The following is a 10,444-nucleotide window of genomic DNA, read 5'->3' as shown; positions in this document are numbered from 1 at the left end:
AATTTAAACAACCAAAATAGACATATACGTCATAAGGCTTTATATATATGAACATGTTAAAATGTCTTTTCACGAGAGCTGTTTAGTTGATATTTCTTGAAATGCAGTGTTGAGCTCTATCTGGACATCTGTCACTCTGCAGCTGAGCTCATGATGAAGAATCGCCAGGGATGGGCAATAATACTGTGCACTCAAATGTATTTTAAAATAAAATACCAAATACCTCAATTTTACATGTGTGTAAAATAAACTAAAGAAAACAGCAGCCACAAATGTATTAAAATAAACTATTTAGAAAATTATACAAAATACTTTTACAAGGAAGTGTGACATTTCTTCACAAACCTTCGATCAATAGACCTGTTGGATCAATCCCTTCACCATTAAACTGATTTGTGAAATAACAACAGCCTTTCTCTGAGCAAGTTTTAAGTCAGCTTCTCTGCCAACTCATTCACCTCTACTCCTGTACATGAGTAGGCATTCATAAACATTGTTTCTCTTTCAATTCAGTATAAATTTTGTACAAATTTCATATAGAAAGTCCTGTCTTAAAGATGATCTCTTTAATCACTGTAAAAACCATCTAATGCAGATAATGAGTTGGAACATACTACTATATCTCTTCATTGTTTTCATCCATTGTGTGGCCAGTGAAATGGACACCATCTCTTAACGTCTTATATTTTAACGAAGAGGTTATTTTTTTTTTGTTCACATAATTATCTTTAAACAAATCTTTAATACTTAATATAAAAACATAATTTCTGAAAACTACTAAAATCCACAGTTTTTGTCATTTCCATACATCATGCTAGTTTTTGCAATTGTTCTCTTTAATGCACTTCTCTTAAAAAAAAAAAAAAAAAAAAAAAAAAAAAGGTGTTCTCTGTTTTTGCAAATAAACTCTTTATATACAATATGTCCTGCTGCAGAGGAGGAGCTTGGCCAGATGCACCCCAGCCCAAACCAAACGCATGAATTGAGCATGCCATTGTTAATATTAGGAGAAACATAAACGTATGTATGCTTTTTTGGAGTCGAACGCTTTGGACATCGCTTGAACAAAATTTAAGACTTTGTAAAAACTCAATTATTTTTTTAATACCTTTTAAGGGCCTTAATTTTCTCATAACTGATTTATCAACTTTTAATACTTTTCAAGACCGCGGACACCCTGTAATAAATAGCATCTGTATGACAAATATAATTAACCTGATGTTTTCTAATAATGATAACGTGGCGTAGCATATAAACTAAAAATAGCTGTGGGCCTAAAGTCATGGTCACACTGCACTTTTAGCCCCATAGATTTCCATGCATACGCATGCGAAAGCAGAAGACAGGAAACGCAGGCTTGTGCGACAAGTTTTGCATGTTGCTGCGTTGTAAAGTTCTAGTTTGGCAAACTCTGACCTGCAAAATATTGGAGAAAAAAAAAAACATAGGAGGGCTGATCATTTTGACTTCAATGAGCTATACAGTATATGGACAGATAGTGTTTTTCAGCCAATGATGAACTCTCGGTAAAAGCTTGCCTTAATGTGACTATTTTCAATCTGATATGGTTCCTTTTACAGCATGGATGTTGTGATGTAATTCAAATATAATCAGTTAAAAAGGTTTAAGCATGCAATTGGTTGTTAAAGTGTGAAAAAAGACGCAAGCAGCGTCATTAGCAGCAGGCTAGCGCAAAAGTTTCATTGAAAATACTGGGGTCAAATTAATTTCCATATTTTAAAGACGGTGCAGAAAAATGGAATTTAATGCAGTGCTTCTTGTTTGGTCTGAAACCTACTTAATATTGTATCTCAGCCAGGTAGTGATGATCCAGGCCTGAAGCCAGCCTGGTGAAAGGGGTGATTTTTTTTCTCAAAAATTGACTTATTTGCAGTTATTCGCATCATTTTCTATTTAATGGTGAAATTTAAATATTGCATTTAAGTGCAATTTTTAGCACTATTTTTAGCTGGATTAGCTTGTGGGATGGCCATCAAAACCACACATTATAATGTTCCAAAAGATATTAGTTAAATATTTAGAATAAACAATAATAGCCAAATTACTATTCAAATTAATTTTAATATGAGCCGCTTTTGGTGCTTCACACCTTATTATTGCTCATTTTTTGTTTCAAGAATAACGTCCAAGATTTAGAATAAAAAGTTACTTGTAAAATCTTTCCTCCATTTAAAAACAATACAGTAGTGAGAGATGACTTCACTTACGTCAGATTGTGTGTTTTCTTGCTGGTTGTTAAACTCATGAAAACTTGTTTGCACTGGCCAAAACTGATTAGCTGAAGTCACACTGAAGCCACAGCCGACAGAGGATTCCGCTTGCTCTTACTGACTTTTTCTATGGGTTATTTTCAAATTAATTAAAAAAAATTAAATGAAAGAGAAATTAAAAGTTTGTGTGCATATATCTCATTGCATGTGGACATTTTAAAAAGCTTTTTCAAGAGATCTTTAGTTGATATTGGATTTAAAATAATGAATCATAATAAATATCTACTGAGCCTAATTAATTTGAGTCATATTTAAATCAAAATGTTTCTTTATGTTTCTGTATCACTAATTTAGTTGAGTTTACACCACATGTATGTATATTTGCTGTAAAAAATACAACACTGGTACTAGAGAAGTAATGGAGAAGAACTCTTCTCCTGCTCTGATTGACTTACTGCTGATCAAGAGTTGTTTACATTTAAACCAGTTCAATATTCTGTCACCACGGCAACCTGAGTTTACACTTTAAATCCACACAACTGTCTGAAAGTCTTGAATCCTCTGCTTGAAGCTCTTTTAACTCTCCAAGTTGACAAGTTTCATCAGTTTGTCTGATTTAAGTTGATCTTCATGGAGCAGCGTCGCCTCAGAAGAACCAGAGCTCTTCCTGCACGCCTGAAAGACTTCTGGGTGGAGGGCGTCTCTTCTGTTCTGGATCCTGCAGCTGTGGTCAGGTTAGACCACACTTACAGCTGTGTCTCTGTTTCAGGCTTGGAGGAGCGACACCTGAAGAACACGGCTGTCCTTCCTGACCTCCGTCCATCAGTCACAGTGTCTTCAGTGGATGCAGGTCAGCAGGCAGAGCCTCTCTCCATCCATGGATGCACCGTTGAAGTCTATCAGGACATCTACCGCTCTGTGGTGGAGCCCATGACCAAGAACCGCTGTGGTCACCGCCGTCCATACAGCCTGCAGCTGGGCCTGGATATCAAGCAGCGGCTGTGGGAAACACTCGGGTGTCCTGTAGTGGAGGAGACAGTGCAGGCCGATGGACGAGTAATCATCACTGAGAGCAGGTCTGGTTCCAGCATCGCTCCTCGAATCCAGGTAGACATCAGTGAAGAGCCGCTGCCTGTGGAGCCCAGAAGAAAGAGGCCCAGACACTGAGTCCTCACATGCAGAATCACACCACATGCTGCATTTGTATATACTGTAAATACTGTATATAGTTCTAGAGCAAGTTTACAAGTAAGTTTCCTTTTCACACACTCTTGTTTCATCAATAGGATGTGTTTGGTGATTGTCAGTTGGTTTGCTCATGGTTTTTAATGCTTTGCGGTGTGGTCATCAGGTGATTTTCTGAGCGGTTGTTCTCATGTCGCTGGTCGGTCGCTGGACTCCTCTGGGTGTTTCGATGCGTTTAGTGATTCGCCGTGTCTGGTAGGTTAGGTTAGGGTCCCTCACACGGTTTGCAGCTTGACGTGCTGTGAGGGCTTGTGTGCATCAGTGATGCTGAGAGCTTCACCACTGGTACTTAACAGATACCGGCAGGGTCACCCATAGTGGACAGGTCTCAGCTGAGATGCCCGACTAAGGCAAACCGGCAGATTCTGGACCACAGAAGATCATACACTGAAGACAATGCCAACAACATCAGAATTAAGAAGACACAGGTGGAAGTGGAACAATCGACTGTACAAGACAAAATAAAATAAATAGGTAGAAATAAATTTAATAAATAAAAAAGTTAAGGTGAACAACAGTGTTGTATTTTTTTCAGCACTCTTCTATACATTTTCACAATGAAAGTCAAGGGTTTTAGTATATTATATTATATTATATTATATTATATTATATTATATTATATTATATTATATTATATTATTATATTATATTATAATATATTATATTATATTATATTATATTATATTATATTATATTATATTATATTATATTATTTTATATTATATTATTTTATATTATATTATTTTATATCATATTATATTATATTATATTGTATTATATTATATTATATTATATTATATTATATTATATTATATTATATTATATTATATTATATTATATTATATTATATTATATTATATTAAATTAAATTAAATTAAATTAAATTATATTATATTATATTATATTATATTATATTATATTATATTAAATTAAATTAAATTAAAATAAATTAAATTAAATTAAATTATATTATATTATATTATATTATATTATATCATATCATATCATATCATTTTATATTATATTATATTATATTATATTATATTATATTAAATTAAATTAAATTAAATTAAATTAAATTATATTATATTATATTATATTATATTATTTTATTTTATATTGTATTGTATTGTATTGTATTGTATTGTATTGTATTGTATTGTATTGTATTGTATTGTATTATATTATTTTATATTATATTATTTTATATTATATTATATTATATTATATTATATTATATTATATTATATTATATTATATTATATTATATTATATTATATTATATTAAATGATATTTATTATATTATATTATATTATATTATATTTTATTATATTATATTATATTATATTATATTAAATTAAATTAAATTAAATTAAATTATATTATATTATATTATATTATTTTATATTATATTATATTATTTTGTATTGTATTGAATTGTATTGTATTGTATTGTATTATATTATTTTATATTATATTATTTTATATTATATTATATTATATTATATTATATTATATTATATTATATTATATTATATTATATTATATTAAATGATATTTATTATATTATATTATATTATATTATATAATATTATATTATATTATATTATATTATATTATATTATATTATATTATATTATATTATATTATTTTATATTATATTATATTATATTATATTATTTAGGGTTGTCAGTTGATTATAAATGTTCATTTAGTTCACTAAAATTAAAATTCATAATTCAGTTTTACAGACCTTGCAGATTTGGCTGCCAGCTTTCTTCTGCATGTTTTTGTTTTTCTTTGAGCAAAAAGTGGAATTTATTTTAAAAAATATTTCCCAAATTATGTTTAACAGAGCAAGTAATTTTTTCACAATAAGTCTGATATTATATATATATTTTTCTTCTGGAGAAAGTCTTATTTGTTTTATTTCGACTAGAATAAAAGCAGTTTTTAATAAAAAACAAAAAACATTTTAAGGTCAAATTTATTAGCCCCTTTAAGCTATATTTTTTCGATAGTGGACAGAACAAACCATCAATATACAATCACTTGTCTTATTACCCTAACCTTCCTAGTTAACTTAATAAGCCTAGTTAAGTCTTTAAATGTCACTTTAAGCTGTAGAGAAGTATATTGAAATATGTCTAGTCAAATATTATTTACTGTCATCATGGCAAAGATAAAATAAATCAGTTATTAGAAATGAGTTATTAAAACTATTATGTTTAGAAATGTGTTAAAAAATCTCTCTGTTAAATAGAAATTGGGGAAAAATAACAGGGAAGCTAATAAGAAGATAACTATAGATAGTTATATAGGTTGGTAGGTAGGTAGTTAGGTAGCATATTAAAAAACAATGGCTTTAAAATTCCAGACACTCAGAATTATTCTGTGAGTAATGTTTCAACAATTGAACATTATGTAAAGTAAAATCATAAGAATTTATGATTGGAAATCTAACACACCAGAGCAAAATAAATAAATAAATAAATAAATAAATAAATAAATAACTTGTGTTTTACAAATCTTAATCTAACTTTAACCTTAATGAAATGATGTGGAGTGAACTAAAACAGAGCATTTGACCTGAAGTCACGAAATAGACGGCGAAATCTTCCTTGCACAGAAATATGAGCAATTCCAGCATAATGGATGTGACGTTTGCAGTAAAATCTCAAAACATAAATTCACAGAGAAAGTATATGTTAACATTATATTGAAACATCTTTTTTATTTTTATTAAATTACTAACCACAGAGTTATGACATCAGAAAAAAACAATCAATTAATCACAATTACAATTCAAAAAATCAATCACAATTTTTCATATTTCAAATCAAAACCCAAAAAGGTTTGCAAGTTTACAGTATTCAACATAGCTTCTAGAGATTCTGTGAATTACCAGATTCACTATAGAACTAAAATGATTGATTTTAATATATTTTATTTTACATTTTTTGCATTTATGAGGAAAACGCTCTGTTATGGATGTGACAAATGTGAAATTTCCATTTGTGTGACTTTTGTAAAACAAATATAATTTTTGAAAAAACCTTGACAGATACATTTTTGAGTATTTCCGTACTGTAAAATACAAGCCTGCTCAAACAAACTTAGAAAAGGGTTTTTGGTGAAAACCTTTTTTCATGGCGAGGTTCACATTTGGCGAAGTGGGTAGCACTTTTGCCTCACAGCAAGAAAGTCGCTGGGTTGAGCCTCAGCTGGGTCAGTTGGCATTTCTGTGTGGAGTTTGCATGTTCTCCCCGTTTTTGCGTGGGTTTCCTCCAGGTGCTCTGGTGTCCCCCACAGTCCAAAGACATGTGATATAGGTGAATTGAGTATGCTAAAATTGACCATAATGTAGGTGTGTGTGTGTGAGCGTGTGTATGAATGTTTTACCAGTGATGGGTTTCAGCTGGAAGGGCATTCGCTGCATAAAAAAAATATGCTGTATAAGTTGGCGGTTCATTCTGCTGTGGCGACCCCAGATCAATAAAGGGACTAAGCTGAAAAGAAAATGAATGAATGGATGAATAAATGAATGGAATTTATTTATGGAATTGCTCATATGCTAAAACAGCCACTATTACAGTGTATAACAACTTGATCACACTGTAGGTAAATTTAAACAACCAAAATAGACATATACGTCATAATGCTTTATATATATGAACATGTTAAAATGTCTTTTCACGAGAGCTGTTTAGTTGATATTTCATGAAATGCAGTGAGTGTTGAGGTCTATCTGGACATCTGTCACTCTGCAGCTGAGCTCATGATGAAGAATCGCCAGGGATGGGCAATAATACTGTGCACTCAAATGTATTTTAAAATAAAATACCAAATACCTCAATTTTACATGTATGTAAAATAAACTAAAGAAAACAGCAGCCACAAATGTATTAAAATAAACTATTTAGAAAATTATACAAAATACTTTTACAAGGAAGTGTGACATTTCTTCACAAACCTTCGATCAATAGACCTGTTCGATCAATCCCTTCACCATTAAACTGATTTGTGAAAAATCAACAGCCTTTCTCTGAGCAAGTTTTAAGTCAGCTTTTCTGCCAACTCATTCACCTCTACTCCTGTACATGAGTAGGCATTCATAAACATTGTTTCTCTTTCAATTTAGTATAAATTTTGTACAAATTTCATATAGAAAGTCCTGTCTTAAAGATGATCTCTTTAATCACTGTAAAAACCATCTAATGCAGATAATGAGTTGGAACATACTACTATATCTCTTCATTGTTTTCATCCATTGTGTGGCCAGTGAAATGGACACCATGTCTTAACGTCTTATATTTTAACGAAGAGGTTTTTGTTTTTTTGTTCACATAATTATCTTTAAACAAATCTTTAATACTTAATATAAAAACATAATTTCTGAAAACTACTTAAATCCACAGTTTTTGTAATTTCCATACATCATGCTAGTTTTTGCAAGTGTTCTCTTTAATGCACTTCTCTTAAAAAAAAAAAAAAAAAAGGTGTTCTCTGTTTTTGCAAATAAACTCTTTATATACAATATGTCCTGCTGCAGAGGAGGAGCTTGGCCAGATGCACCCCAGCCCAAACCAAACGCATGAATTGAGCATGCCATTGTTAATATTAGGAGAAACATAAACGTATGTATGCTTTTTTGGAGTCGAACGCTTTGGACATCGCTTGAACAAAATTTAAGACTTTGTAAAAACTCAATTATTTTTTTAATACCTTTTAAGGGCCTTAATTTTCTCATAACTGATTTATCAACTTTTAATACTTTTCAAGACCGCGGACACCCTGTAATAAATACCATCTGTATGACAAATATAATTAACCTGATGTTTTCTAATAATGATAACGTGGCGTAGCATATAAACTAAAAATAGCTGTGGGCCTAAAGTCATGGTCACACTGCACTTTTAGCCCCATAGATTTCCATGCATACGCATGCGAAAGCAGAAGACAGGAAACGCAGGCTTGTGCGACAAGTTTTGCATGTTGCTGCGTTGTAAAGTTCTAGTTTGGCAAACTCTGACCTGCAAAATATTGGAGAAAAAAAAAACATAGGAGGGCTGATCATTTTGACTTCAATAAGCTATACAGTATATGGACAGATAGTGTTTTTCAGCCAATGATAAACTCTCGGTAAAAGCTTGCCTTAATGTGACTATTTTCAATCTGATATGGTTCCTTTTACAGCATGGATGTTGTGATGTAATTCAAATATAATCAGTTAAAAAGGTTTAAGCATGCAATTGGTTGTTAAAGTGTGAAAAAAGACGCAAGCAGCGTCATTAGCAGCAGGCTAGCGCAAAAGTTTCATTGAAAATACTGGGGTCAAATTAATTTCCATATTTTAAAGACGGTGCAGAAAAATGGAATTTAATGCAGTGCTTCTTGTTTGGTCTGATACCTACTTAATATTGTATCTCAGCCAGGTAGTGATGATCCAGGCCTGAAGCCAGCCTGGTGAAAGGGGTGATTTTTTTTCTCAAAAATTGACTTATTTGCAGTTATTCGCATCATTTTCTATTTAATGGTGAAATTTAAATATTGCATTTAAGTGCAATTTTTAGCACTATTTTTAGCTGGATTAGCTTGTGGGATGGCCATCAAAACCACACATTATAATGTTCCAAAAGATATTAGTTAAATATTTAGAATAAACAATAATAGCCAAATTACTATTCAAATTCATTTTAATATGAGCCGCTTTTGGTGCTTCACACCTTATTATTGCTCATTTTTTGTTTCAAGAATAACGTCCAAGATTTAGAATAAAAAGTTACTTGTAAAATCTTTCCTCCATTTAAAAACAATACAGTAGTGAGAGATGACTTCACTTACGTCAGATTGTGTGTTTTCTTGCTGGTTGTTAAACTCATGTAAACTTGTTTGCACTGGCCAAAACTGATTAGCTGAAGTCACACTGAAGCCACAGCCGACAGAGGATTCCGCTTGCTCTTACTGACTTTTTCTATGGGTTATTTTCAAATTAATTAAAAAAAATTAAATGAAAGAGAAATTAAAAGTTTGTGTGCATATATCTCATTACATGTGGACATTTTAAAAAGCTTTTTCAAGAGATCTTTAGTTGATATTGGATTTAAAATAATGAATCATAATAAATATCTACTGAGCCTAATTAATTTGAGTCATATTTAAATCAAAATGTTTCTTTATGTTTCTGTATCACTAATTTAGTTGAGTTTACACCACATGTATGTATATTTGCTGTAAAAAATACAACACTGGTACTAGAGAAGTAATGGAGAAGAACTCTTCTCCTGCTCTGATTGACTTACTGCTGATCAAGAGTTGTTTACATTTAAACCAGTTCAATATTCTGTCACCACGGCAACCTGAGTTTACACTTTAAATCCACACAACTGTCTGAAAGTCTTGAATCCTCTGCTTGAAGCTCTTTTAACTCTCCAAGTTGACAAGTTTCATCAGTTTGTCTGATTTAAGTTGATCTTCATGGAGCAGCGTCGCCTCAGAAGAACCAGAGCTCTTCCTGCACGCCTGAAAGACTTCTGGGTGGAGGGCGTCTCTTCTGTTCTGGATCCTGCAGCTGTGGTCAGGTTAGACCACACTTACAGCTGTGTCTCTGTTTCAGGCTTGGAGGAGCGACACCTGAAGAACACGGCTGTCCTTCCTGACCTCCGTCCAGCAGTCACAGTGTCTTCAGTGGATGCAGGTCAGCAGGCAGAGCCTCTCTCCATCCATGGCTGCAGCGTTGAAGTCTATCAGGACATCTACCGCTCTGTGGTGGAGCCCATGACCAAGAACCGCTGTGGTCACCGCCGTCCATACAGCCTGCAGCTGGGCCTGGATATCAAGCAGCGGCTGTGGGAAACACTCGGGTGTCCTGTAGTGGAGGAGACAGTGCAGGCCGATGGACGAGTAATCATCACTGAGAGCAGGTCTGGTTCCAGCATCGCTCCTCGAATCCAGGTAGACATCAGTG

Source organism: Danio rerio, chromosome 19 (genome assembly GCF_052040795.2).
Source record: "Danio rerio strain M-AB ecotype USA chromosome 19, GRCz13ab, whole genome shotgun sequence".
Taxonomy (NCBI): domain Eukaryota; kingdom Metazoa; phylum Chordata; class Actinopteri; order Cypriniformes; family Danionidae; genus Danio; species Danio rerio.
This window is presented reverse-complemented; position numbering follows the sequence as displayed.